Here is a 23718-nt window from a genome sequence, read left to right as displayed (position 1 = left end):
AGCAGCACTGCTTATTAAACCAGGTGTAACGATGGGTGTCAGCACTCAGAGAGAATCTGATTATTGGTGATCTGCAGTATCACCAAGAATACAGATATATACCTGATTATTGATGATCTGCAGAATCACCAATAATACAAGTATAACTAACCTCTGGACACTTATATAGTGTGAGTGTTTGGTGCAACAGTTAAAGACTTTGAGTGGGACCACTCGAGGAGCAGGTGGTCCTTGGCAGTATGGGAAATACCTGCCTCTGGAAAGTACAAGACCTTTCAGCAGCCTGAGACATCCAACGGGGTGGAGCTCCAGGCTGAATAGCAGGAAGGCCCTGTGGCTAAGTGACACCTGGAAGGTTGGCGTCACAAACAGGTCTGGAGACTAATCTCTCAATGGAGAGGGATAGCTCTCAAGGTCGGGCAAGCCAGGTCGGCAACACAAGGGCAGATAAAGTACAAAGACAGAAAGCTTATTCGGTAACCAGGGGCAGGCAGGGTTGGCAACAGGTAATCAGATATGCGTAGGTACCAAATCAGAAAGCGGAGGAATAGTCAGGAATGCAATAGGTCATAACAGATATCAAACAATGCCTAGTCTTGGGTGTGAGGTCCGTGGTCACAACACCCTGGAACTAGTCTGAAGTATAATATGATGGTACACAGTATCCCTAGTCTTGAGTGTGAGGTCCATGGTCTCAGCACCCTGGAACTAGTCAGAAGTATAACACAATGATAACACAGAATCCCTAGTCTTGGGTGTGAGGTCCGTAGTCTCAACACCCTGGAACTAGTCTGAAGTATAACACAGTAATAATACAGAAGTAATCTGGCTCAGTGTGAATTCCCAGGTCCTCCTGGTTCTAACACATTGTGGGATCTGACTATGGTCTGTCTGAGTGCTTTCACGTAAGTGTTCGCAACGGCACACAACCTGAGACTGAACAGCAATAACTATATATAGAGCGGTGCTCCCCGGCGCCACCCACCGCTGATCAGCCAATGGCCACTTGCTCTGCGAACAGCTGACCAACCTGGTCAGCTGATCCCTCCTCGTTTGCCATAAAGGTTCTGCCTCTCAGCGCGCGCGCGCGTATTCCTCATCCTGTGTGCACTAACAGACTCAGCCACATCAGACGCACGCTGCTGCGTGCAAACCGCCGAGCTGGACGCGGAATCAGCCTCCTTGCTGTCAGTCCGCGCGGCGGCTTTTCCGCAATCTATTACACCAGGATTACAAAATCTTAACTAGTATCCTAGCATTACGTATTAATAAAGTCCTTCCTGACCTGATACACAGGGATCAGGTAGGATTCGTCCCATACAGGCAGGCTTCTGATAACATCCGCAAAACAATTAATATTCTCCAGCATGCAAAGGTTTCAGGAATCCAGATGGTTTTGTTGGCCTTGGACATTGAAAAGGCCTTCGACACCATCTCCTGGCAATATATGTTTGATGTGCTGCAGCATATAGAGCTTAAGGGGGCATTCATCCACATAATGCGACAGCTGTACTCTACACCCAAGGCCTACCTTAAATTGCCAGGATCTACTTGTAAACAGATTCCAGCCCGGAGGGGAACCCGCCAAGGTTGCCCGCTTTTATCTGCGATCTTCATGTTAATTATGGAACCCTTAGCAACCTCTATATGCCTTAATCCAGATATTCAAGGCTACCATATTGGTAAGTGTGAGTACAAGTTGAGCTTTTTTGCGGATGATGCCTTTCTGACTTTGACTAATCCGGTCATATTTATACCCAATCTATTAAAATCACTTAAATTCTTTGAAAAAATATAATGGTCTTAAAAATATCAGGTCTTAAACTAAACTGACAAGTCTGAAGCTATGTTTAATAATTTTCCAAAGGGTTTGGGTCGCGCTATATCTGTAGTATCTTTCACTTTAATTATCAGCCGCACTATTTCAAATACCTTGGTGTTAAAGTAACAGTGGACCCTGCACAACTTTATTCATGGGACTATACCCCTCTTTATAAAGCCCTCTCAACCTTAATCCAATCCTGGATGAACTAAAACATATCATGGGCACGCCGAGTAACTGCCATCAAAATGACTCTCTTGCCAAAAATAATGTACTATTTTCGTACGCGCCTTGTGTCAATAACCAAAAAACCATTAGAACTTGGGCACAAAAGAAATCTAGGATTACAAGATCCACTATGATGCTACATAAAAAAGATAGAGGATTATCTGTACCGAATCTTATTATCAAACTTCCCAAATAGCCTTTATCCCAACAATCTATTCTGGTCCGCATACTCTCCTATGGGTGAAACTGGAAAATGACTGTATGGCACCCTTGAATTGGAAGGGTATATTATGGGCTCGAAGATGGGATAGTTCTATGATTAAATTGTTATCTCCTTTCACTTACCATATAATTAGTGTATTTTTCGGAATATAAGACGCTCTGGAATATAAGACGCACCTAGGTTTAGAGGGCAAAAATCTGGGAAAAAAAATAAGTATACAGTATATACTAAACCTGGTGCGTCCATATTCCAGGAGCGTATTGTACAGTACATGTTCTCCCCATTGTCCTCTTGTGTCCACTATGTGTCCCTTTCTGTCCCCCTGTGTGTGGCATCCCTTCCTGCCACCTTGTGTGATCCTCTTGCCCCATGTGTCCCCTCATGTCCTGTGTGTCTCCTCCAGCCCCCCTCTGTGGTCCTCCAGGCCCCTTGTGTCCACTCCTGTCCCCCTGTGTGTGTCTGTGTCCCCTCCTGCCCCCCTTGTGTGTGTTTCTGTGTTCCCTTCACCCCCCCCTGTGTGGTCCTCCAGTCCCTGTGGTCCTCCAGTCCCTGTGTCCCCCTCCTGTCCTCATGTGTGTACCCCCTCCTGTGCATGTCCATGTGTGTGCCCCCCCCCAGTCCCTATCCTGTCCTCTGCCCCCCCCCCTTCCCCATGTGGACGCTCTCCCCCGGTAACAATAACTGCAGAGCAACTCACCTTTCTATGGATTCCAGCGCTGTGTGGTCTGCTGTGTGGTCCTCTGCCTCCAGCATTTCAGTTACACCTGTAAATGAAAAGTTAGCGCAGAGACACTCACCTACTCAGCGGCAGCCGCGGCGGTGGCAGCAGGATCTGCAGACATCTCTCCCGGGAGGCTTCCTCTAGTGACGGCTCCTGCTAATGACTCATTGAGTCATGGGGAATGACTCATTGAATCATTCACAGGAGCCATCTTTAGGGGAAGCTGCGCGGACCGGCAAACCACACAGGGGGACAAGGCAGGGAGTCCCCGACAATGCGGCGGATCGGCGATTCTGAAGTCGGGGATTCCCTGCCTTTGGAATATAAGACGCAGGCACTTTTTCTTTCTATTTTTGGGAGAGAAAAAGTGCGTCTTATATTCCGAAAAATACGGTAGTATCTGGAAAAGAGTTCGTTTTAAATATCAGTTGCAATCAGACAGGGGTGCAGCTAAGGTTTTTGTGGCCCCAAGCGGACTGTAGGAAGTGGCCCTATCCTGCGGCGCACGAAAAATGGGCGTGGCTATCCCGCATAAGTGGGCGTGGTCATGACATGTGGGTGGGGCTGGAGGGAGGATTGGGGCGGGGCTGTTTGCGGGGAAAATGGATGTGGGGGTGATTGAGGCGCCGAAAGATGGATTTGGCCATGACATTGTATGGGCGGAGCTTAACCGTAGCACAGCAAATATAGCCAACTATGACCATTAAATAATAAATGCAGCAACAGTTACCCCAGACACCAGAAAATAAAAACGCAATTTGTGCAACATTTCAGCAGAAAACAAACGTAATTTGTGCAACATTTCAACAGAAAACAAACAGAATTTGGGCCACATTTCAGCAGAAATGAAACGCAATTTGGGCCACATTTCAGCAGAAATGAAACGCAATTTGGGCCACATTTCAGCAGAAATCAAATGCAATTTGGGCACATTTTCAGCAGAAATCAAACGCAATTATGGCACATTCTCAGCAGAAATCAAACGCAATTAGGGCCACATTTTCAGCAGAAATCAAATGCAATTTGGGCACATTTTCAGCAGAAATCAAACGCAATTATGGCACATTTTCAGCAGAAATCAAACGCAATTAGGGCCACATTTCAGCAGAAATGAAACGCAATTTGGGCACATTTTCAGCAGAAATCAAACGAAATTAGGGCACATTTTCAGCAGAAATCAAACACAATTTGGGCACATTTTCAGCAGAAATCAAACGCAATTTGGGCCACATTTTCAGCAGAAATCAAACGCAATTTGGGCCACATTTCAGCAGAAATCAAACGCAATTTGGGCACATTTTCAGCAGAAATCAAACGCAATTATGGCACATTTTCAGCAGGTATCAAACGCAATTAGGGCCACATTTTCAGCAGAAATCAAACACAATTAGGGCACAGTTCAGCAGAAATCAAACACAATTAGGGCACAGTTCCGCAGAAATCAAACACTATTAGGGCACAGTTCAGCAGAAATCAAACACAATTAGGGCACAGTTCAGCAGAAATCAAACACTATTAGGGCACAGTTCAGCAGAAATCAAACACTATTAGGGCACATTTTCAGAGCTGCAAAAAGAAAAGAATTTACTCACCTGGCACTGGCAGAAGTCTTCTCTCCCCGTCTCCTCTCCTGGCCGGCTCCTCAGGCGCGCAGTTCCCACGGAGCTCCCTCCCTCCTCCAATCTCCCGTGCTGATTGAATCAGGGCTACGGGAAGATGGCCACCCGAAGCCCTGTACTGGAGACATAGTCTCCAGAGCAGGGCTTCGGCGGCGGCCATCTTCCCGTAGCCCTGCCCTACTCTGCTCTGCCAGCCCCGCGGGTCTGCGGGAAGACAGTGACGTCACGCCGACGTCACTGAGTCGCCGAGGCCCCTACGATCTTGAGGCCCCAAGGGCCGCTTGGTTCGCTTTATGCCTCGCGGCGCCCCTGCAATCAGAGCCTTCCCAGCTAGCTGAGATTTTTCACAACCCTGAGTTTCTAGAGGGACAGACTAAATTGAATTTTTGTTGGTGGTCAAGACATAAATTAACTACCTTTAAAGTGAACCTAAAGGCTGAAAAAAAATGAGATGAACTCACCTGGGGCTTCCCTCAGCCCCCAGCAGACGATCGGTGCCCTCGCAGCTCCGCTCCGATGCCGGAAGTCATCGCCGGCGGGTGCAGAGGCATCGGAGCGGAGCTGCGAGGGCACTGATCGTCTGCTAGGGGCTGAGGGAAGCCCCAGGTGAGTTCATCTCATTTTTTTTTCTTTTACTTTAGGTTATCTTTAAGCAGCTACTATATAAGGGCAAAATTCCACCCAAGCAGGTTATGTTGGCAAATTTAGCAATCCCGACCTCCTAGCTGTTCAAGCTGTGTCAATTGCACCATTACATGAAATCACAGGCTAAAGTAGCTCAAGAAGTTTTAAGCTCCTCCTTTGAAACTATTTGTGCAACTGACGCCTTGAGAAAAGGTATACTGTCCTTTATCTATTCTACCCTAAATACTAGAACTCAGGATACTACATTTTCATTCCAGATAGCTTAGTAAGGAGATCTACAGAAGGAACTTGATAATAGCGAGAATTGGACACAATGTTTTGATACACTTTTGCGAGGTAGTCTATTTATGTCACAGATATGGAGGTGTCCTTGCGCCTACTTCACAGAACCTATTTGGTCCCAGAAAGACTACATCGTATTTTTGTGGACGTTCCAGAGTTCTGTTTCAGGGGATGTCGGGACATTGGCACTCTCTATCAAATATGGTGGTCCTGTCCGATAGTAGCTTCCATCTGGCAAAAATTATTCTGCAAAATTAAAAATATCTTAGTGATCCATCTGGATCTTGACCCAGCTATATGCTTACTGGGCATGTTACCTGTGCTCAGCACACGCTCATACAATTGCAATGAAATCTGCTAAAACATCTATTGCATCGCAATGGCGGCAGACTAATTTAATATACTCTAGAGTGCTCTCTCGGATACATATCACTATGTTAAACAAAAAAATAAAAGCAAATCTATCTGATAGGACTGACCACTTTGAAAAGGTGTGGCTCCCCTGGATACAGAATGCTACTTCACCTGGAATCAGAAGTCTTTTAGACTCCTTGGCCCATATGCAATTCACTTTTTCACCTGAGTTTTCTCCTAGAAGATAATTTTTAATCTTCAATTTAAAATAACTTTTTATCACTTTACAATGGAAAAAAGTACCAAAAAGTAGGTAAAACATTACTGTAAAAATATTTTGAGTATTTGCTTTCTTGCTGATGGCTTGAAAAGCATTTTATTTTAAGTTGTAAAAATATCCTCTTGGAGAAAACACAGGTGAAAAAATGAATTGCATATGGGCCCTTCTGAGGACTTACTGTAGCTCCTTTTGCTATAACTACATTGCTAAATGATCTACCAGAATTTATATGCGCATCTTCTTCCTTCTCTTCCCTCATATCTGCCTCAACTGTGGTTTTGACACACGGATTACCACTAGTTTTTGATTTTTAGTTCTTAGTTATTTAGTTCCTATTGTTTAGTTTGATCACTCGATCTGTTTAACCGGAACCCTTACTAATTCTCTACATCTTGCCATAAATAGGGTTTTGGCAAATATTAAAAAAATTGTATAGGTAGCATAACATTCTATGAGTAATGGCATATGGAAACGTATTGCTAATGTGATGCACTATCTCTATTCCCTTATGGATTTATACTAAAACTTGGCAACCAATGTATTTTTGATACGTATTTTGTATTGTATGAATATTACATTTACTCTGAACTGCTAACTAATAAAAAAGTTTTGAAAAAAAAATTATTTTAACAAACTAATTTGATTATTTGAATATATCCATCTACCCTTCCTCCCTGTACCACCAGTTCTCTGATGCACACAATACATTTTACACCTATGCAAATCGGTATGTTTCCATATTATAGGCTTTGTACAGAAAACGAATGCATCAGAAGAAGTTGGCTCTAATAATACATATCATAAACATTTCAATGTTTTAAATTCTTATCCCCATAGTGAGGCTACTGATACTGTCACAGCTCTACTGTATGACCATCTCACCAGCTAGAAGTCAGACTACCCAGAGGAGAAGCAGAGTATCCTTAACAGTGATGGATCTTGTGTGTCTGTTCTTATTACTCTCAGCTGTGACAAAAACAGGTAAGTAGTTAATATTATATATCCTTTAACCCCTTCCCTCCCTTTTCCTTGTAACCCCACGCCCTTTCTTCATTTTTTTCATTTTTTTCTTCCCTTTTATTCCATTGTTGTAAATACAGTATTTTTAGCAAAACAGAAGTGAAGTGAAGGTGAGCCCGCCACTCTGCCTACATAAGTGAGGTGATGGACACCACTACAAAACAATAGAATGTGATCTCAGATTGTAAGCCTCTAGCAGGGTCCTCCCTTCCCTAGTGTAATCTACAGGGTCGTGTGTTCCTTTCCTATGACAGCCTGTACTTGTATTACTGGGCCAGAGATCTGCAAACGTGGCTCTCCAGCTGTGAAGGAACTACAAGTTCCACAATGCAATTCCCTTTATAAATCATGACTGTGGCTGTCAGGTTCCCGCAATGCATTGTGGGACTTGTAATTCCTTAACAGCTGGAGAGCCTAGTTTGCAGATCACTGTACTGGGCCTACCTAACTAGCCCATATCGCATGATCATGTATTTTGTACCGTTTGCCTTGTATAACTTTGTTTATGTTGTATAACCTTGTTAATGTATGTCTGTCATCCTTGTATCCTTGCATATATTTATTGTCCAGTGCTGCGTAATATGTTGGCACTTTATAAATACAAATAATAATAATAATATAATTTCACCAGTGGCATAGCAATAGGGGATGCAGAGGTTATGACTGCATCGGGGCCCTTTGACTAGATGGGTCCACTAGGCCCTTTTCCTTAACCACAGTATTAGCTATTCAATGGTGCTATGCTGGTAATTATCACTTCTATATACAGTATGCTTTGAATAGTGGTAATCATTAACAAATTGATCCCCTCCTCTGTTTACACCTCTCATACTGTGGATGATCTCGACAGGTTTTGTTGTGCCATATGAATTGTTATGTATAGAATGTATGGGGGGCCCTGTGTAAAGCTTGCACTGGGGCCCAAAGCTCCTTAGCTACACCACTGGATATCACCTGCAGTCCTCTCAAGAGTAGATTCAGCTGGATGTGCCCGAGAAAACAAAAGCAGAACACAGATCCAAACTGTAAAGAAACGCGGAAGAGCCGCCGCCTTGAGTCAGCGGCAGGCGCAGCTCTTTCCGCGCATGGCGGAACGCGGAAAAAAACGCCGCGTCGGACGCGGCGGTTAGCGCGCTTGGGCCTGGTTCAAGCAGTCTGACCCAGCGCAGGGATGATGGCGGTGCGGTTCCCAGTTCTGATAGTTACACTCCCTCTTGAGTGTCACTCTCGTTCTGTCGTTCCTTCTCTCTGCCTGACTCCTCCCCCCGGGAGAGTCCAGAAGGAATTGCGCAGTATCCCTTACTGCTCTGAGGCCAGTCCTCTATATATTACTGTTTGCACCAAACACTCTCACTCTACTCAGGTGTCCAGAGGTTAGCTTGTATATCGGATTATCGGTGATACTGCAGATCATCTATAATCTGGTATATTTCTGTATTCCCAGTGATACTGCAGATCACCGGTAATCAGATCCTCTCTGTGTTACACCGATCGTTACAGAACGCCAGACCAAAGACCAAAAAGGACGCACGCACTGGTCCTCTGGGGGAACTTGCGACTTCGGTAGATAATGTCAATCGAGTGCTAGGTGAACACAAGACATTGATTGAGGCTTTGTCATGGTCTGTACAAACCCTCCAGACGTCAGTGGATGAGGTGCGATCCCCTCCTAACTTCCGCAATTTTAGGAGTAGAGTGTTATCTTATTTTGAATTGAGACCCCGATCCTCTGGTACCAAGGCCCAGAGAATCACATTTATTAAAACTTTATTGTCCGGCGACTCCCAGACCTGGGCGTATAGCCTACCTCCCGGAGACACAGCTTTTTTAAAGCCATGGCAGTAATCTATGACGATCCGGACCTTGCCGCGACCTCTGAGCGGAAGCTCAAGCTTTTGCAGCAGGGCAAAGGTCCGGTCGAGGATTATGCGGCTGAATTTAGAAGGTGGTCTCTTACGGCCAGGTGGGACACCTATGCCCTCTTGGACTGTTTTTTATCTGGGTTGTCGGATGAGGTCTCCGACTTAATGTTGAGTCAGCCCGAGCCCAAGACGGTCGATGAGGCCATCTCGTCGGCCATTCGTATCGACCGCAGGCTGCGCCATCAGAGACAGACCAGGGGTAGTCATCGTGTCAGGTATACATCTTTCACGGCACCTCCCGCTGCACCCCTGGTAACGCCATCCTCCTCTGTCTCATCTTCTCTGGTCTTGCTTCCTCCTGAGCCGATGCAGATCGGTCGATCAAAATTGACCCAGGTGGAGCGAAGACGGAGAATGACTGAGCAACTATGTCTGTAATGCGCTGAAGGAGGGCAGAGGGTACGAAACTGTCCTAATAAGCCGGGAAACGCTACCGCCTAGGAGTTGTAGGGGGTAACACCCTAGGCGCCCGACTCATACCCCTAAAAGAAAAACGTTTGCTCCTTCTATGTACGATTATATGGGGGGACAAATCTGAAGCCACGGAGGCCTTTGTTGATTCAGGCTCAGCGGCTAATTTTATGAGTTCCGAGTTTGCAGTGAAGTTGGGCATTCCACTCACCCCAGTAAAACCACCTATCCAGGTTACTGCCGTGGACGACTCCCCGCTACAAAGTGACCGTCCGCTGTCTCAGACACCAGAGGTGGAAGTCACTATTGGGGTACTGCATAGGGAAAGATTAAGTTTTTTTGTTTTACATATGACTACCTCCACAATTGTCTTAGGTATGCCCTGGCTGCAGCTCCATTCGCCACTGATCAGTTGGGCTGCAGGACAATTAACCAGTTGGTTAGACTTCTGTTCCCAGCAGTGTCTAGGGAAAGTGACATTAGGTCAGACCAAGATTCATGTGGAGGGTGTTCCCGAGCAATACTCAGAATTTTCGGATGTATTCTGTCCCAAGGCGGCTGATAAGTTACCTCCGCATCGCCCTTTCGATTGCCTCATCGATCTCCGTGCCGGTTGTATGCCCCCCCGGGGTCACCTGTATAATTTGTCTGGACCAGAGAAAGTGGCTATGCAGGAGTACATCCGCGACAATCTAGCCAAAGGGTTCATTCGCCCCTCCCGGTCGCCTGCAGGGGCCGGTTTATTTTTTGTTAAGAAAAAAGACGGAGGTCTTCGACCTTGCATCGATTACCGTGGCCTGAATAAAATCACGGTGAAGAATCGTTATCCGTTACCATTGATAGACGATTTGTTCACACAGGTCACAAACGCTAAGATCTTCTCAAAGTTAGATCTAAGGGGTGCATACAACCTGATCCGCATTAGAAAGGGCGATGAATGGAAGACGGCCTTCAACACACCCGACGGGCATTACGAGTACTTAGTGATGCCCTTCGGGTTGTGCAGTGCGCCAGCCGTCTTCCAAGAATTAATCAATGAGGTTTTCAGGGAGGTGTTGGGTAGATTTGTGCTGGTATACCTCGACGATATACTGATCTATTCCAACAACCTCTCTGAGCACAGGAGCCACGTTAAATTTGTGTTGGACAAATTGAGACAAAATATGGTTTATGCCAAGGAGGAGAAGTGTATTTTTGAAGTATGTGATTTCCACCTCAGGCCTGTCGATGGATCCTGCCAAGGTCACAGCTGTCTTGGAATGACCACAGCCAGTGGGGTTGAAGGCTCTGCAAAGATTTTTGGGCTTTACGAACTACTATATAGGAGGTTCATAAAGGGGTACTCCACAATAATTGCCCCCCTTACCAGTCTCACAAAGAAGGGGGCAGATACCAACCACTGGTCCCCTGCGGCTGTTGCAGCCTTTTCTCATCTGAAAAAATTGTTTTGCTCAGCACCTATTTTGAGACATGTAGACACGTCTTACCCTTTTATTGTGGAGGTTGATGCCTCGGAGGTTGGGGTGGGGGCGGTGCTGTCTCAACGGTCAGGGTTGCAGGGCAGATTACATCCATGCGCTTATTTTTCCCGTAGGTTTTCACCGGCAGAAAAAAACTATGATATAGGCAACCGGGAACTTTTGGCCATTAAGTTGGCGTTTGAAGAATGGCGCCATTGGTTAGAAGGGGCAGAACATACGATCACGGTCTACACTGATCACAAGAATTTAGACTAGATCGAGGGGGCTAATAGACTGAGTCCCCGACAGGCCCGTTGGTCTTTATTTTTTACGAGGTTCAGATTTATAATCACGTACACTCCAGGCAGCAAAAACATCAAGGCAGATGCCCTGTCCAGATGTTTCGAACCAGAGACAGCACAGCCTCCCGCTCCTGAGTCCATCATCCCGCAGAGGTTAGTGTTAGCAGCCACAGAGACCTGGGAGGATTGGACAGAGGTTTTGGGTCCCTTGCAGCAGGATGTCCCTGAGGGAAAACCTGAGGGGGTTATGTTTATCCCACTACCATTTCGTCTACAGGTTCTACAAATGTTTCACGCCCATAAGAATGCTGGTCACCCTGGAGCTGCCAGAACGCAGGATCTGATTGCCAGGTGTGCTTGGTGGCCTTCTATGGCAACAGACTGCAAGGAATATGTCAGGGAATGTGCGGTATGTGCTAAAAGTAAACCCTCCCGGCTGGCACCTGTGGGAAGGTTACAGCCTTTGCCCACCCCGAGTGAGCCATGGACCCACCTGTCCATGGATTTTGTGGGGGAACTGCCCAGGTCTGAAGGCATGTCGGTCATTTGGGTGGTAGTCGACCGTTTTAGCAAGATGGCCCATTTTGTGCCCCTGAAGGGACTCCCCTCGGCTCAGGAACTGGCCAAATTGTTCATCATTCACGTTTTCCGGCTGCATGGCATTCCGGAGAACATCGTGTCAGATAGGGGAGTCCAATTTGTGTCGGGATTTTGGAGGGCATTTTGTCATCAAATGGGCATGGAGCTATCGTTCTCGTCGGGCTACCACCCACAGACCAATGGGCAAACGGAGAGGGTTAATCAATCACTGGAACTGTTTTTGAGATGCTATGTTGCTGAGGCGCAGAATGATTGGGTCAAATTTTTACCATTCGCAGAATTTGCGCACAATAATTTGAGAAGTTCCTGCTCGGAATTCTCTCCGTTTCAGGTAGTGACCGGGAGATTGCCTAAGTTTTCCCTATTGCCAGTGGCCTCCACTCCGTTTCCAGCACTGGAGGCTTGGCAGAAGTCACTCAGAGACATTTGGGGAATTGTTAAGAGTAATTTGGAGAAGGCGTTTCTAAGTCAAAAGGGTCAAGCTGACAAGAAATGTTCTCTGGAATGGAAGTTTCAACCAGGGGACTTAGTCTGGGTTTCCACACGTCATTTGACCCTGAAGCAGCCATCAGCCAAATTGGGTCCCAAGTTTGTGGGTCCGTTTACTGTGACCAAGAAAATCAACAATGTCACTTATGCTGTACACATCCCGGCCAGCATGCGGGGCGTAAGATCTTTTCACGTGTCCCTGCTTAAGCCTGCAGTCCATGTAGGTCCCACTCCTCCTCCTCCGGTGATGGTGGATGATCAACCTGAGTATGAGGTAGAGAAAATATTAGACTCACGCATTGTACAGAACTCGGTACAATATCTGGTGCATTGGAGAGGGTATGGCATTGAGGAGAGACAATGGGTACCGGGAAGTCGCATGCACCGGGGGGTACTGTAAAGAAACGCGGAAGAGCCGCTGCCTTGAGTCAGCGGCAGGCGGCTCTTTCCGCGCATGGCATGGCGGAACGCGGAAAAACCGCCGCGGCGGACGCGGCGGTTAGCGCGCATGGGCCTGGTTCAAGCAGTCTGACCCAGCGCGGGGAGGCCACCGCCGGGGCTGATGGCGGTGCGACCAACCCCGCGCACGAGTCAGCTAGCACATTGCAAGACAGTACTGGTGTGGCTGGGACTGATAGTCCACCAAGATTCAGAATGACACGCGTGCGCGCAGGGAGGCAGAACTTATATGGCAGCCAGAAGTAGGTCAGCTGACCAAGCTGGTCAGCTGACAATTCCGTGTCCTCTCATTGGTCCAGCACTTAGGGAGGTGCTGGAGAGTAGCTGTGTATATATACTGCTGGCTGTTCAGTTGCTGGTTGTCTGGCGTTGCGATCACTACGTGGTAGCACTCAGACCTGAGTCAGATCCTAAAGTGTGCCGGGACCAGCTGGAGCTGTAATCCTACACTTAGCTAGATTCTGTTGATAGTTTAAAGTACTAGTTTGATTGTGATTATCTGTTATGACCCTTTTGCCTGCCTGACTATTCTCTGAACTCTGATCCTGTACCTTGCCATTCTGATACTCTGTTGCCGAACCCCGGCTTGTCCGTAGACTCTGCATCTGCCTCCTGATTTTGTTCCTCGATATATCTGTTTCCCTGTTGCCGAACCCTGCCTGTACTTTAGACTCCGCCTCTGCCTTCTGAATCTGTACTTTATCTGTCCGTGTGTTTACGACCTGGCTTGTCCGACCTCGAGAACCGACCTTACTGTTAGAGGCGGTTCCCAGTCCTGATAGTTACTCTCCCTCTTGAGTGTCACTCTTGTTCTGTCCTTCCTGCTCTCTGCCTGACTCCTCCCCCCGGGAGAGTCCAGAAGGAATTGCGCAGTATCCCTTACTGCTCTGAGGCCAGTCCTCTATATAGTACTGTTTGCACCAAACACTCTCACTCTACTCAGGTGTCCAGAGGTTAGCTTGTATATCGGATTATCGGTGATACTGCAGATCATCTATAATCTGGTATATTTCTGTATTCCCAGTGATACTGCAGATCACCGGTAATCAGATCCTCTCTGTGTTACACCAATCGTTACACAAACTTAAGTGAAGAAATACAAAGTAGTGATGATCTTCCGAGTAGCAACAACTAAGAGTTCGTAGCTACTTGGAATTGAAATGGTAATTAAGTCTTATTAAAGTAGGTGCGACCGCAGGAGACGGGGGGGGGGGGGGTTAATTTACCCATAATTCAGGGGGATCCTCTGTGTGCCATTCACATCACAGAAGAAGTGTTGGACGCATTCCAAAACTCACTACCACGCTTTATTTTTCTAGCCAGAAGTAGGAAGTTCGGTAGTGAGTCATGGAAAGAAGCTAACACTTTGCCTGTAATGCGAATGGCACACAGAGGATCTTGCGGACTTATGAGTAAACTAGCCCCCCTTCTCCTGCGGTCACACCTGCTTTAATTAGACTTAATTACTATTTTTGTTCAGAGTAGCTACGAATAGAGATGGCCCGAACTGTTCACCCAGCAAATACGTTGCAGTGAACAATGCGTGTCCGCGTTCGTGTCTGTTCTTGAACATATGGTTGTTCGATTCACCCTCTATACATTTTAATGGAGCCAAAAATTTACCCCTCACCCCAGAGTCAGCACACACGGCAGCCAATCAGCTATCCCTCCCACCTGGACCCCCTTCCCCCACCTATCAGAAAGCCAGCACAGCAGCCATTTTACTCTCTGGCTGTGTGCTGTGTGGAGCAGCTTAGGGACAGAGCATTTCTGCAGATAGGGAAAGCGTTAGTTAGACCTGTGTTCTGTGTCTCTAGTGGAGTTTCCTGCTGTTACAGAACCAATTCACCATCTACATAACCCCCAGAGCCCTTCTAAAGGCTGTGTTTCGATCTTGTGATATTGCTGTTCATTGTATCCACACAGTGCGCTTTAGCTGTTGCAGACAGGTGCAGACAGGTGCAGACAGGGCTTAGTGCTATGGTAGTTCACCCTTCGCTGTTTTTTTTTTTTTTCGTGCTATTGTTATATTGCAATTCTGTGTGTCCAGTGCACCCATTAGCTGTTGAAGACAGGTCTGCTGGTCCTAGCAGTACACCGACTTGATAAATCAATTGCCCTTTTTTTTTTTTTGCTATTGTTCTATTGCAATTGTGTGTGTCCAGTGCACACGTTGGCTGTTGGAGACAGGTCTGCTGGTCCTAGTAGGGTGCCGACCATAACCCAAAAATCCTTCACCCCCACTACTGGCATTTAGTATCCACTACTGCCCGCTGTATAAGGCCTCAATGCAGAATCAGTGTTTTTTTGGTCACTTTACTGTCATTGAACTACCTCAGCCCGACCATAGGGGCTGGAAAACCACAATCGCCTGCACTCCTGCGAACTTGCGCACAAGTACGGCGGCCACTACACACCACTACACAAAGATTGCCAATGAGAGGACTAACATTTATGTATTTGACGTGTCAAATAGCAAAAACAATGATTTGCTCACCTGACGTTATCACTAAAGCTCTTTGTGATTGTATGTGGTGTGTTAAACACTGAGTTTCGTCTGTCAGTGTGAACCAGGTCTAACCCTTACACTTCCTTATTGCCGTGTATGCACACCGGATGTTTTAAAGCATTTTATTCCACAAATTTAGGAATGTAATGTGATTTTTGCACTTTAGAGATGAAAACATGACTCTGCATCAACTACATCATTTTTGGTGGGACTTTTGGCATGGATCCCCCTTTGGTTTGCCACTGTCCAGGTGTTAGGCCCCTTGAAACAACTTTTCCATCAGTTTTGTGGCCAGAAACTATAGGTCTCTATAGGTTTTAAAATTTGCCTACCCATTGCAGTCTATGGCAGTTTGCCAGGTTCGCCTGTTCACATACATTTGCGGAAATTCACACTAGTTGGATCGCAAATCAATAATTTGATGTTTGGGCCATCCCTAGCTATGAACTCATAGCTACTGGGAAGATAATTACTAATTCAAAGTCTGGGCACTGTCTAAATGCTGTTTATTGCTCTGCAGTTAACAAGTGCAGACAGGAATTAGCTCATTTCCACTGGCGGAACTACCGGCCCTGCAACCCATGCAGATGCAGGGGGGCCCGGAGGGGGAGAAACCTTAGATGGGGCCCGTGGCTCTGGGTCCCTGTATGCCTTAATGAGCGGGCAGACGCAGAAGAAAAAAAAATTGTTTCAGAGCAGGCTGTTGCTCTAGAGTGCGAGCGGCGGGCACTAGGACCAGGAAGAATGCATCTTTCCCCCCTCCAAAACCTCCTGCTTGGAAGTTTCCTTGGGTCCCCCCTCCCGCCCCCTCACGCACGCTGGATGGACACAGGGTGAGGTTATACAGGCTAGAAAGGAGATGTCACGCTGCCGCTGCTGAATGTAAGACACACAGCCTGTCTGTGATGTGTGGTGTGAGTGATGTGTGTATGTATGTGATGTGTGTATGTATGTGAGAGATGTGTGTGAGAGATGTGTGTAAGATGTGTAGTGTGTGTGTGTGTGATGCAACTTCCCCTTCAAGCAAACTACACATGCCAAGTAATGCTTTGCTTTTCAAAGTGTGCGTGCGTTTGTGTGCGTGTGTGTTTTGTGTGTGTGTGTGTATGTATGTGTGTGTGTTTTGTGTGTGTGTGTGTGTGTATGTATGTGTGTGTGTTTTGTGTGTATGTATGTGTGTATGTATGTGTGTGTGTTGTAGAGCTGTGTGTGTATTATAGAGCTGTGTGTATTTGTGTATTGTAGAGCTGTGTGTATTGTAGAGTTGTGTGTATGTGTGTATTGTAGAGCTGTGTGTATGTGTGTGTTGTAGAGCTGTGCGTATTGTAGAACTGTGTGTATGTGTGTGTATTGTAGAGCTGTGTGTGTGTATGTGTGTGTATTGTAGAGCTGTGTGTGTGTATGTGTGTGTATTGTAGAGCTGTGTGTGTGTGTATGTGTGTGTATTGTAGAGCTGTGTGTGTGTATGTGTGTGTATTGTAGAGCTGTGTGTGTGTTGTAGAGCTGTGTGTATATATGTGTGTATTGTAGAGCTGTGTGTGTATTGTAGAGCTGTGTGTGTGTGTGTGTGTGTGTGTGTGTGTGTGTGTGTGTGTGTGTGTGTGTGTGTGTGTGTGTGTGTGTGTGTGTGTGTGTGTGTGTGTGTGTGTGTGTGTGTGTGTGTGTGTGTGTGTGTGTGTTGTAGAGCTGTGTATGTGTGTATATTGTAGAGCTGTGTGTATTGTAGAGCTGTGTTTATTGTAGAGCTGTGTGAGTGTGTATTGTAGAGGTGTGTGTGTGTGTTGTAGAGCTGTGTGTATATGTGTGTGTATTGTAGAGCTGTGTGTGTATTGTAGAGCTGTGTGTGTGTATTGTAGAGCTGTGTGTGTGTGTGTGTGTGTGTGTGTGTGTGTGTGTGTGTGTGTGTGTGTGTGTGTGTGTGTGTGTGTGTGTGTGTGTGTGTGTGTGTGTGTGTGTGTGTGTGTGTGTGTGTGTGTGTGTGTGTGTGTGTGTGTGTGTGTGTGTGTGTGTGTATTGTAGAGCTGTGCAGTGATGCTCGGATACCCCTTTTTATTATTCGAGTTTGGTCGAATTCGAATAGTAAATTATTCGAATTCGGTCGAATATTCGAGTCGAATATTTTTTACTATTCGATTCGACCTCGGACTTCGAGCTCACTATTCGAGTCGGTATTCGAGCTCATTATTCGAGCTGACTATTCGAATTGGCCTTAAATAGCTTCCAACACTTGTTTTGAGGGTGAATGATGCAAGAAACATCTTTTTTCCCAAGTAACAACAGCAAGTGATTATGTGGGATGTTCCTTTAAAAAAATAGGTGGAAAGAGAGAGAAGTTGTGTCCAAAATTCTGTTCAGTAGTGTATATACTTCTTCTTCTTCTTCTTCTTTATCTTCTATATCTTCTTCTTCTTCTTCTTCTATATCTTCTTCTTCTTCTTCTTCTTCTATATCTCTTCTTCTATATCTTCTTCTTCTTCTTCTATATCTTCTTCTTCTTCTATATCTTCTTCTCTTCTTCTTCTTCTTCTTCTTCTTTCTTCTTCTTCTTCTTCTTCTTCTTCTTCTCTCTTCTTCTTCTTCTTCTTCTTCTTCTTCTTCTTCTTCTTCTTCTTCTTCTTCTTCTTCTTCTTCATCTTCTTCATCATCTTCTTCTTCTTCATCTTCTTCTTCTTCATCTTCTTCATCTTCATCTTCTTCATCATCTTCTTCTTCATCGTCTTCTTCTTCTTCTTCATCTTCTTCATCTTTTTCTTCTTCATCTTCTTCATCTTCATCTTCTTCATCATCTTCTTCTTCATCGTCTTCTCTTCTTCTTCTTCATCTTCATCTTCTTCATCTTCTTCTTCATCTTCTTCATCTTCATCTTCTTCATCTTCTTCTTCATCTTCTTCATCTTCTTCTTCTATATCTTCTTTTTCTATATCTTCTTTTTCTATATCCTCTTCTTATTATTATTTTTCTATTTCGTCTTCTTTTTCTATATCTTTTTCTTCTTCTATATCGTCTTCTTCTTCTTCACTTATTTCTTTTTTATATACTTTTTTTTAAAGAAATGCAGCTATTTTTGAGCGTAATAAATAGCTGGTGGCGCACGCATGTTGGAAGCGCCATTGTATGTGCTCCCTGGCAGTGGAAATACACAGACAGCATGAGGCAAATTCAGCAGCAGCAGCAGCAGGAGGAGGAGGATGATTGTGTGGCAGCAGGCAGTCAATGAGGCAGGCGGCGAGACATAATAGGCTGTGTGGTACCTAGCGGTGGTACCAGGCCGTAAATACACAGCATGAGGTTCCAGACAGCGGTCGTGAAGCCCACATCATGTCCAATACACAACTGGGACAACACAGTTTTCAACCCAGACACCTCTAAAAATAATATCACAAAGTATTAATAAAAAGAATATATATTTTTTTTCGTTTTTTTAAAGAAATGCAGCTATTTTTGAGCGTAATAAATAGCTGTTGGCGCACGCATGTTGGAAGCGCCATTGTATGTGCTCCCTGGCAGTGGAAACACACAGACAGCAGGAGGTAAATTCAGCAGCAGGAGGAGGAGGATGAGTGTGTGGCAGCAGGCAGTCAGGTAGGTAGGCAGCATGACATAATAGCCCTGGTACCTAGCGTTGATACCAGGGCTGTAAATAAACACAACAGGAGGTCCCAGACAGCGGTCGTGCAGCCCACATCGTGTCCAATACACAACTGGGACAACACAGTTTTCAACCTGGACACCTCTAAAAATAATATCACAAAGTATTAATAAAAAGAATATATATTTTTTTTGTTTTTTTAAAGAAATGCAGCTATTTTTGAGCGTAACAAATAGCTGGTGGGCGCACGCATGTTGGAAGCGCCATTGTATGTGCTCCCTGGCAGTGGAAACACACAGACAGCAGGAGGTAAATTCAGCAGCAGGAGGAGGAGGATGAGTGTGTGGCAGCAGGCAGTCAGGTAGGTAGGCAGCATGACATAATAGCCCTGGTACCTAGCGTTGATACCAGGGCTGTAAATAAACACAACAGGATGTCCCAGACAGCGGTCGTGCAGCCCACATCGTGTCCAATACACAACTGGGACAACACAGTTTTCAACCTGGGCACCTCAGAAAAATTAAACCTTTTTTTTTTTAATGGTTTACTTTTTTTTTTTTTTTTTTACAGCAAATTACACAGATATAGCTATTGTTGGACGTAATAGCTGGTTGCAGAGTGGCAGCAGAAGGTAATTCTGTGTACCCTGGCAGTGGGAAACACAGACAGACAGCAGCAGCAGCAGGAGGAATGGAGTAGTAATGAGAGTAGCTATTGTTGGACGTAATAGCTGGTGGCAGAGCGGCAGCAGAAGGTAATTCTGTGTACCCTGGCAGTGGGAAACACAGACAGACAGACAGCAGCAGCAGGAGGAATGGAGGAGTAATGAGAGTAGCTATTGTTGGACGTAATAGCTGGTGGCAGAGTGGCAGCAGCAGAAGGTAAAATCTGTGTACCATTGGCAGTGGGAAACACAGACAGGCAGCAGCAGCAGCAGGAGGAATGGAGGAGTAGTGTGAGTGTGGCAGCAGGTAGGTAGGCAGCGTGACATAATAGCCCTGGTACCTAGCGTTGATACCAGGGCTGTAAATAAACACAACAGGAGGTCCCAGACAGCGGTCGTGCAGCCCACATCGTGTCCAATACACAACTGGGACAACACAGTTTTCAACCCGGGCACCTCAGAAAAATTAAACCTTTTTTTTTTTTTAATGGTTTACTTTTTTTTTTTTTTACAGCAAATTACACAGATATAGCTATTGTTGGACGTAATAGCTGGTGGCAGAGTGGCAGCAGAAGGTAATTCTGTGTACCCTGGAAGTGGGAAACACAGACAGACAGCAGCAGCAGCAGGAGGAATGGAGGAGTAATGAGAGTAGCTATTGTTGGACGTAATAGCTGGTGGCAGAGTGGCAGCAGAAGGTAATTCTGTGTACCCTGGCAGTGGGAAACACAGACAGACAGCAGCAGCAGCAGGAGGAATGGAGGAGTAATGAGAGTAGCTATTGTTGGACGTAATAGCTGGTGGCAGAGTGGCAGCAGAAGGTAATTCTGTGTACCCTGGCAGTGGGAAACACAGACAGACAGCAGCAGCAGGAGGAATGGAGGAGTAATGAGAGTAGCTATTGTTGGACATAATAGCTGGTGGCAGAGTGGCAGCAGCAGAAGGTAAAATCTGTGTACCCTTGGCAGTGGGAAACACAGACAGGCAGCAGCAGCAGCAGGAGGAATGGAGGAGTAGTGTGAGTGTGGCAGCAGGTAGGTAGGCAGCGTGACATAATAGCCCTGGTACCTAGCGTTGATACCAGGGCTGTAAATAAACACAACAGGAGGTCCCAGACAGCGGTCGTGCAGCCCACATCGTGTCCAATACACAACTGGGACAACACAGTTTTCAACCCGGGCACCTCAGAAAAATTAAACCTTTTTTTTTTTTTAATGGATTACTTTTTTTTCTTTTTTACAGCAAATTACACAGATATAGCTATTGTTGGACGTAATAGCTGGTGGCAGAGTGGCAGCAGAAGGTAATTCTGTGTACCCTGGCAGTGGGAAACACAGACAGACAGCAGCAGCAGCAGGAGGAATGGAGGAGTAATGAGAGTAGCTATTGTTGGACGTAATAGCTGGTGGCAGAGTGGCAGCAGAAGGTAGTTCTGTGTACCCTGGCAGTGGGAAACACAGACAGACAGCAGCAGCAGCAGGAGGAATGGAGGAGTAATGAGAGTAGCTATTGTTGGACGTAATAGCTGGTGGTAGAGTGGCAGCAGAAGGTAATTCTGTGTACCCTGGCAGTGGGAAACACAGACAGACAGCAGCAGCAGCAGGAGGAATGGAGGAGTAATGAGAGTAGCTATTGTTGGACGTAATAGCTGGTGGCAGAGTGGCAGCAGAAGGTAATTCTGTGTACCCTGGCAGTGGGAAACACAGACAGACAGCAGCAGCAGCAGGAGGAATGGAGGAGTAATGAGAGTAGCTATTGTTGGACGTAATAGCTGGTGGCAGAGTGGCAGCAGAAGGTAATTCTGTGTACCCTGGCAGTGGGAAACACAGACAGACAGCAGCAGCAGCAGGAGGAATGGAGGAGTAATGAGAGTAGCTATTGTTGGACGTAATAGCTGGTGGCAGAGTGGCAGCAGAAGGTAATTCTGTGTACCCTGGCAGTGGGAAACACAGACAGACAGCAGCAGCAGCAGGAGGAAAGGAGGAGTAATGAGAGTAGCTATTGTTGGACGTAATAGCTGGTGGCAGAGTGGCAGCAGAAGGTAATTCTGTGTACCCTGGCAGTGGGAAACACAGACAGACAGCAGCAGCAGCAGGAGGAATGGAGGAGTAATGAGAGTAGCTATTGTTGGACGTAATAGCTGGTGGCAGAGTGGCAGCAGAAGGTAATTCTGTGTACCCTGGCAGTGGGAAACACAGACAGACAGCAGCAGCAGCAGGAGGAATGGAGGAGTAATGAGAGTAGCTATTGTTGGACGTAATAGCTGGTGGCAGAGTGGAAGCAGAAGGTAATTCTGTGTACCCTGGCAGTGGGAAACACAGACAGACAGCAGCAGCAGCAGGAGGAATGGAGGAGTAATGAGAGTAGCTATTGTTAGACGTAATAGCAGAGTGGCAGCAGAAGGTAATTCTGTGTACCCTGGCAGTGGGAAACACAGACTGACAGCAGCAGCAGCAGGAGGAATGGAGGAGTAATGAGAGTAGCTATTATGGACGTAATAGCTGGTGGCAGAGTGGCAGCAGCAGAAGGTAAAATCTGTGTACCCTTGGCAGTGGGAAACACAGACAGGCAGCAGCAGCAGCAGGAGGAATGGAGAAGTAGTGTGAGTGTGGCAGCAGGTAGGTAGGCAGCGTGACATAATAGCCCTGGTACCTAGCGTTGATACCAGGGCTGTAAATAAACACAACAGGAGGTCCCAGACAGCGGTCGTGCAGCCCACATCGTGTCCAATACACAACTGGGACAACACAGTTTTCAACCCGGGCACCTCAGAAAAATTAAACCTTTTTTGTTTTTTTAATGGTTTACTGTTTTTTTTTTTACAGCAAATTACACAGATATAGCTATTGTTGGACGTAATAGCTGGTGGCAGAGTGGCAGCAGAAGGTAAAATCTGTGTATCCTTGGCAGTGGGAAACACAGACAGGCAGCAGCAGCAGCAGGAGGAATGGAGGAGAGTAGTGTGAGTGTGGCAGCAGGTAGGTAGGCAGCGTGACATAATAGCCCTGGTACCTAGCGTTGATACCAGGGCTGTAAATAAACACAACAGGAGGTCCCAGACAGCGGTCGTGCAGCCCACATCGTGTCCAATACACAACTGGGACAACACAGTTTTCAACCCGGGCACCTCAGAAAAATTAAACCTTTTTTTTTTTTAATGGTTTACTGTTTTTTTTTTTTTTTTTACAGCAAATTACACAGATATAGCTATTGTTGGACGTAATAGCTGGTGGCAGAGCGGCAGCAGAAGGTAAATCTGTGTACCCTGGCAGTGGGAAACACAGACAGACAGACAGCAGAAGGGCAGTACACAGCAGCCCACTGTAGATGTAAAATGTGTGGCTGCAGGCGACGTAATAGTCAAAGTGAACCAGGCTGGCTTAGTGAGCAGGAGCCAGGAGGTGGTAAAGGGTGGTAAGGCACATTAATGGTGGTTCTTCCGGCAGCCAGTTCATGTCCCCCTCTCGACGACAACAGGGGCCAGGAACTCGCCTTCCACCCACGCCTGGTTCATCTTGAGAAACGTCAGTCTGTCCACAGACTTGTGAGACAGACGTGAGCGTTTCTCGGTGACCACGCCACCAGCTGCACTGAAGCAGCGCTCGGACAGCACGCTGGAAGGGGGGCATGACAGCACTTCCAGGGCGTACTGCGCCAGCTCGCTCCAGATCTCCAGGCGCTTGACCCAATACTCCATGGGATCAACAGGGGCATCGCTGTCAAGCCCGCTGTAGGACCCCATGTAGTCAGCCACCATTCGGGTCAGGCGCTGGCTGTGACCGGAGGAGGATGCTGCTGCATGCACCTCCTCTCTAGTCACTGCTGCCGGAGCCTCTACAGTCCTGTAGAGCTCATTGCTGAGAGACAGCAGGTCTGTGGGGTGCTTGCTGCTGGATGCAGGCACCTGCTGCTGTCTCTGTGCTGGCTGGACAGTGGGGGTGGAAGGCTGGGGGAAGGCTTCCTCCAAGCGCTCAACAAGGGCCTGCTGCAAGCTCCTTATTTGTTGCGCTGGGTCTCCTCCTGCAGGCGGCAGGAACTGGCTCAACTTCCCCTTGAGGCGTGGGTCCAACATCATGCTGATCCAGATGTCCTCCCTCTGCTTCATCTGGATCACCCTGG

This window comes from Hyperolius riggenbachi, chromosome 6 (genome assembly GCF_040937935.1).
Source record: "Hyperolius riggenbachi isolate aHypRig1 chromosome 6, aHypRig1.pri, whole genome shotgun sequence".
Classification (NCBI taxonomy): domain Eukaryota; kingdom Metazoa; phylum Chordata; class Amphibia; order Anura; family Hyperoliidae; genus Hyperolius; species Hyperolius riggenbachi.
The sequence above is the reverse complement of the archived record's forward strand: the minus strand, read 5'-3'. Positions refer to the sequence as shown.